The sequence below is a fragment of the Oryctolagus cuniculus genome, chromosome 1, assembly GCF_964237555.1.
Source record: "Oryctolagus cuniculus chromosome 1, mOryCun1.1, whole genome shotgun sequence".
NCBI classification, from domain to species: domain Eukaryota; kingdom Metazoa; phylum Chordata; class Mammalia; order Lagomorpha; family Leporidae; genus Oryctolagus; species Oryctolagus cuniculus.
The window spans coordinates 174,118,922-174,126,081 of NC_091432.1; the positions used below are offsets into that span (position 1 = coordinate 174,118,922).

The 7,160-nt window shown below is 35.9% G+C and overlaps 1 pseudogene; it reads left to right on the forward strand.

The window, feature by feature from the left end:
- Positions 1–5,475: 5,475 nt before the first annotated feature.
- On the forward strand, positions 5,476–6,481 carry LOC100351554 (RAD52 motif-containing protein 1-like; annotated as a pseudogene).
- Positions 6,482–7,160: the final 679 nt, after the last annotated feature.

Genomic DNA, 7,160 nt, shown 5'->3' on the forward strand with positions numbered 1-7,160 from the left:
ATCCCTGGAGAGGCAGCAGATGAAGGCCCAGTTACTCTGGCCACTGCCACCTGTGTGGGAGACTCAGATATAATTTCATATTCCTGGTATCATCCTGGCCCAACTCTGGCTGCTGCAACCATTTGGAGAGTGAACCAGTAGGTGAAAGATATTTCTCTCTCCTCTCTCTCTCTCTCTCCTCTCTTTCTCTCTCTCTCTCTCTGTCTCTGTCTCTTGCTGCCTTTCAAATAAACAAATCTGTTTAAAAAACAGAAAAAAAAAAAAAAAGTGAGGCCGACATTGTGGTACAGTAGGTTGAGTTGCTGCCTGTGATTCCGAAGGTCTACCATATGTGTGCCAGTTACATCCCTGGATCTGTCCTATCCAGCTCCTGGCTAATGCACCTGGGAAAGCAGTGGAAGATGGACCCAGTGCTTGTACCCCTGCTACCCACATTGGAGGCCTGGATGCAGTTGGGCTGGCTCAGTCCCAGCTGCAGGCCATTGCAGCTACTAAGGAGTAAATCAGCAAATGAAAGAACTCTTTCTGGCTCTCCCTCTCGCTCTTGGCTCTTGCTCTCTCTCTTCAGTGTGTGTGTGTGTGTGTGTAACTCTGCTTTTCAAATAAATATGAAAAAATAAGAAATTGGAAAATGTACATTTTCCACCAAGTTTTGAAGACTCTGTCTGTGGTTATATACACAAACACATAATAAAACTTAAAAAAGAATATAGAAGTCAGAGGTGAAAAATAATATGGTTTATATTAAAAACATATAGATGTACTGGAATATAACATTAATGAGAAAATTGTATATATATGTATATATATACATATAACTAATACACTAATAATCCATTTTTGCTTCTGAATAAATAAAAGTACCACATGGAAGGAACTAATTTCCCCAGCAAAGTGACAGCTCAGATAAATTTCCAAAAGGAAAATAAAGAAGCATGCTATTAAAATGTAAACTCCCTTCAAGTTATTACACTTAGAACAGGAAAACAGAGCATGAGAGTCAAAACTTTAGTTAAAATGGTTTAAAATGACAATCTATAAATCATGATCCTCACTTGAACAAAAGAAAGTCAAAGACAAAGCTGATAACTAGCAGCATTTTAAAGACAGCAACACAGATTCAATAGAGGAGTGAGTTCAACAGGTTCAGTAAGACATGAAAAAATGAGGGAAACCCCTGGAGTTCCATGCTGAATGCTCCAGTGCTTGGGAAAAAGATCAGTGTACATATTTTTAGGGACATTATCATTTATATCATATGTGGGTATGTTTCCACAACTATCTTGTTCCCAATACAGTGATAACTATCATTGCTAGGCTTGCAGAAACTCAGAAATCCTCTTCTTTTTTTTAATAATAATAACATTTTGAAATTGCTTTTTGGGTGGAGAGCAACATAAAAATAGTAAATCATTCATAGCATTATCCTATGATAAAAATTAGTGAAAATTGTAGAAAATAAAAAGGTCAGTAGATTTGCCTACTTGTAAAAATACACACCTAGAACATAGCAAAATGGAGGATCATTATTTTTTGTAAGAATATTACTACTCATTCATTCATTAGATGATTTGGGGTAGGGATAATTTCTGAGGTTATGCTAATGAAGAATTTTTTTAAGATTCATTTTATATTTTAAAGGCAGAGTTAGAGGAGAGAGAGAGGAAGCAATACAAAGAGATATTTTCCATTTGCTAGATGACTCCCCAAATGGCCACAAGAGCCAGTGCTGGGCCAGGCTGAAGCAAGGTGCTATGAGCCTCATCCAGTTCTCCTTTGTGTGTGCAGGGATCCAAGCACTTAGCCAATATTCCACTGCTTTCCCAGATGCATTTGCAGGGAGCTGGATCAGAAGTGGAGCAGCAGGGACTAACAATGGCACCTGTAAGGGATGCTGGCATTGCAGGCAGTGGCTTAATCTGTTCCTCCACAATGCTGGTCTCAATAAATGCTTTTAGGTAAAACTTTACTTAGAAACTTAAAAAATTCAGCTGAGATCTTTGTAATAACTGTCCTAATTAAGAGAAAATTTCTCCAGCACATTACCATTATGTTTGTAATTGAAAAAATCCAATTATATAGATACTTAAAATTTAAAACATGTTAATTGAAAGTTTCTTTCACATTTTCTATAGTTTCTTTAATATATAAGTCAATGTTTTATAAAAATGTAACTGAGAAATTACTTTTTGTAGCATGGATTCCTTGACCCTGTTATGAGCAATAGAGGCAGTGAAATTTGAGGATTTCCCTGAACAGTTTTATAGCAATAGACAAAGTAGTTTCACTACCACAGTCAGTTTTCTCTTGTGACTCCAGCAATTCTACTGTCTTTATTGCAGCCAATTTGTTATTTTAACCATTTTCTTCTAAAGTCAAGTAATTTCATTCAGTTCCTTGGCCTGTCCTGATTCCCATGGCTCTCTCTAACTTAAAAGTGATTCTGATGGGTCTAAGACAGAAATTTCTCTCAAAATCAATTTGAGGGCTCAAAAATACCTAGTGTAACATTTGGAATAAATATTACTTTTATTTGAAACACTCATTCCTGAAGGACAAGAACTAATATAGTCCTATCAATATGCTGCTGATAGATCGCCAATAAGCTTTGTCCTCTCATAGTAGGACATGGGAGCCACGCTTCATGTCACAGGTAGATAAAGGACACACTTCTGTCCAGAAGGAACTATCCACAAATATTAATGTTTTTACAGTGCGTCTTGTTCAGTTGTTGTTATAAAACCTATTTACTTTTCCAGGGTTTCACAACTTGAACATTATGACCAGATTTTTTTCTTGTTCAAGCATATTGCCCATTGCAAGTATCAGTATTTCTAGTGATATCTCAGTGTAGATTATGAATTGCAATCAAACTTTGAGAAAGGTTCACAGAAAGCAATCAGATTGCAGACACTTGAAGATCAGTTACTGCTGAACACATTGGTTCCTGCTTATTAATTTACACATTGTAGCCTTGTTTGTCTTGGTTCCCCTTATTTATAAACTAATTGGGCTAACTTCCATCAACACTAATGTGACTGATGTTGTTTTTGATGATCTATGTTTCTCCAATCCTATTGTCAAATTTATCTATTTTATATGCAATATCCTTCATGACAGATCTTACAATTTGCGAGAAAGTAGAAATATTTATTTCTTATAAAAAATGAGTGATCTGTTTCTTTGACCTAAAAATATTTTTTACAATTCTGATGATGACACAATAATATAAGTAGTATCCATGACCACAACACTGCAGAATTTACCTAATTGTGATAAATTGCTTCGGATATTTTTTAAAATAGAAAATCCATCTTCTCTTTTGTAACATTCTTTCTGCAGTTTCATTCACACTGTTGTATAAAAATGCAGTTCATAATTTTATATACCTGCAAGGTGCTTTCTTTTTTGAAATCTGCTATTGAAATATATTCAGATTGGTTTTAGGTTTTTAGTTTAAAAAAATCCAGAAAACCAAGTATCACGGTCATTGTCTCTTTGTAAAACTTGTATGAGTACCTAAACCTTAGATTAGGTTAGTTTTCAATTTTACTATCATGAATTTTAGTTTATCTGCAGTTTTCTATTTAAGAAGACCTTTTCGAATTAAGAACTATTTTTATGTAACTATTTTAGTTTATTTTCTCATCAATTTCTTTTTTTTTTCTTTTTTCAATTTATTTTCAAAATTTTTGTGTATTTATTTACTATAGAGAGAGGGAGCGTGTGTGTGTGCGTGTGTGTGTGTGCGCGTGTGTGTGTGTGTATGACAGAGAAAGAGAGAGAGCAAAGGCTAGAGTGAAAGTGAGAGCAAGAAAGAGAAAGGGAGATCTTCCATCTGCTGGTTCATTTCCCAAATGACTGCAACCAGGGCTGGGCCAGGCCAAAGTGTTGAGCCAGGAAACTCCACCTGGATCTTCTACACAGGTGGCAGAGGTCCAGACCTTTGGGCCATAATCTGTTGCCTTTTGAGGCACATTAGCAGGAAACTTGATTTGAAGCAGAGCATCTGGGAATTGAAGCGTACCTCTGATAAATACTGAATGGTGCTGTCTTAAACAGCTTAATCTGCTGGGTCACACACTGGCTCTCCATTAATTTCTTGTCTAAAAAGCCCAAGGTTTTTTTTTGTTGTTGTTTTTGTTTTTTTGTTTTTTCTAAAATGATGGCATATTTATTATTTCCAGAATGAAAAACATGTACTGGATCTTTTGATGTTTGTTGTCTGTGTTTATTTTGAGGATAGATTAATCAAGGTACTCTGTGCACTGTTAAACAATTCAATTATTGATTTATAACTGGATACAAAATAAAACCTAACAATAGGAAGCCCCACGTGAATTTCCACAAGCATTGGCTTTCAAAAATAAATAATTAATATTATCCTAAGCAAGGAAAATTACAAATTATTATTTTTATATAATACTCCATTAATAACTTGAACATTTTAAATAAATAAATGAAGCAATCTTTTTCCAGGAGCAATTCATAAATAAACTGTTTGCCTCAGAATATTATTTTTATACCTCTTATGTGAATTAAAAATGTTTGCTTTATTCCCTACACTTGAAGCACTGATATGTTATCTTTTTACAACCCTAAATACTTTTTCATAAAACCAAGTACCATTATTAGCAATATGACTTTATCTTAAAAAAGAGTATTTTACTTACTCTGATTGTCCTGTATAAATAAAAGCATTTTGATACCAGCCAATTTGGTAGAGAAAAACAAATTGAAATGATGCAAATTAGTATCATTTTATATGAAGAGAAGAAAAGTTTCTAGAGTTGAGCTCAAAATTACTACACCATAAGCCATTTATATTTTAAAATCTTTGAAATTTGATGCACTTGAACAGGCATTTGCTGTGCTTTCCTCTTTCTCCTGGGGTGCACATCACAGCATTAATTGCCCTATGGTGGCAATTCTTGCTTAATATCATTAATATACTAATAATTCCAAATATCTGAGTAATTTTTAAGGGACTGAATACTTAATTTAAAAAATTTTGTTATATTCACACTGGAATGGAAATTAAAAAAAAAAATAGATGCCTTTCCAATCAGTTTGAGCATACTGGATTAAAAGATATTGAACATGCTCACAGATACACATTCTTATAAAATGGTAGAGAATTATGAAATAAGTAATAATAATACTATGAAATTTATAATATTAAAATTAGGAAATGGGCCAGGATTATAAGAATTGATTAAAGAGAAGATTAAATGACCTTGTCCAAGCTCAAGACACAGTAGAAAAATATATGTGCTTCTAAATAATTGCTAATGAATAAAATTTCCCTTTGCTATATTTTCCCTAGATTTTTAAATTCACCAAAGATATTTGTATAATTCTTGAATTATTTGTAATTGATAAATGTAGATTTGTATTTCCTCAATTGAGAAAACAAAAGTTAATATTCGAAAAGCTACTCATTTGTAAAATATAATGTATTTGTAAAATATAATATATTCCGCGAGGGACGCGCGCAGAGCCCAGGCGGCCTGTGACCGGAAGCTGCTTTTCCAGGAGACTCCAGTGAAGGTTCGTCTTGGCCCCAGACATAAGGCAGTTCAACATCAGGCCCTTGCCCTAAACGGCTCCTGATGCCAAGAGCTGGCAAACTACTGCTTGGGTTTCAATGGATGGTCAAAAAGGATCATCAAGCTTCAGGAGCTCTCCGACCTTGAAGAGAGGGAAAATGAAGAGACGGAGCGGCGACTTGCGGAGCGGAGCCTGAAGGTCTTCTGTGCCTCGGAGGTGGTGCTGCCATCCTATGAGTGCTCGAGTCGTGGAGTCGGCGTGGCCGAGGAGCCGCTGGATACGCTGGAGGAGGAAGGACCATTGTTGTTCCTTATGAAGAAGAAGACAGCCCAGAACCTTGCCATTCAGAAGGCTTTGTCAAATGCGTTCCAGAAACTGTCGATTGTGGTTTTAGAAAGTGGTAAAATAGCCGTGGAGTACAGACCCGGTGAAGAGATCCTAGATACCGGAAGCGAAGAAGAACTACACAACTTGATTGAAGTATGTGGAGATGAAAGCTGGAGTGTCACCTAGCCCCGCCTGTGCTGCAGCCCCACCCCAACTTCCTTGCGGTGGAAAATCACAGCTTCCAAGGTTTCACCACAAAATAAACAACGTGGCTGCCAGCTGTGTCCCTGCCGTGGCCTTCAGCTCCTTGTAAGGTCATTTTAAGTGCCATGGCTGAGCCACCTATTTCCATGATGCACCTGATGCCATGACCCTTGGGCTGGGAAATGGGTGGCACGCAAGCCCTGCCGAAACTGCCCTCTATAGGATTGGTTAAGCTCTGCCCCAAACCCACCCCTGTGCACAACTCCAGTGCCCAGGGATGGCCCTGAACCTCGGAGAGTGCAGCTCGCTCTTGAGCCTGCCTGCGCCCCTCCCGAGCGTGCTGCTCTCCGTCTGCGTGTGAATAAACCTGCTTCTCTGCTGACTTTAAAAAAAAAAAAAATGCTCCCAAAAAGAATCTCTAACTTGGGAATGTTCACAAATTAGACATGGAAACCATTCACAATGAATCAAGTTATACGTATGCACAGAATTTACACTGTGCACACACACACGCATTTTCTGCTTTCCTGTATAATAGGTAACCAGCAATGATGAATACAGATATCAAGTGAAAGTATGAATGGATGAAAGAATTAATATGTGTAAATATGTTTGTTTAGCTGCATGTTGTTGATGAGAAATGAATAAGTAATGCAAGATGAGTCATGTAAATGAATAGCAAAAACAAGGCAATAAGCAAATGGTAATGAAAAATACAGTAGGATGACAGAAGTTATATAATATATATTTATATTTACTTACATGAGAACATGAGTCTTAAATGCTACATAATCTAAACTAAGTTGTTTTAAAGTTTTTTTTTTTCATTTTAATGGACTATTACTTTAAAATCATATTTCAACATTGGATATAACTTCAGTCTTGAAAAATTTTGACATTTTCTAAGTATTTTTGCTTAGTTTAATCAATAATTAAATAAGAAGAAATAGTATTTTTAAAAGCTTCCTGAACAGAATTAATGAGTTTACATATGGATATAGATATATAGATATAACATAATTGACCACTGCCCTTATTAAGTATCTAGAATACAAATAGAATTGAAGACATGCTATAGA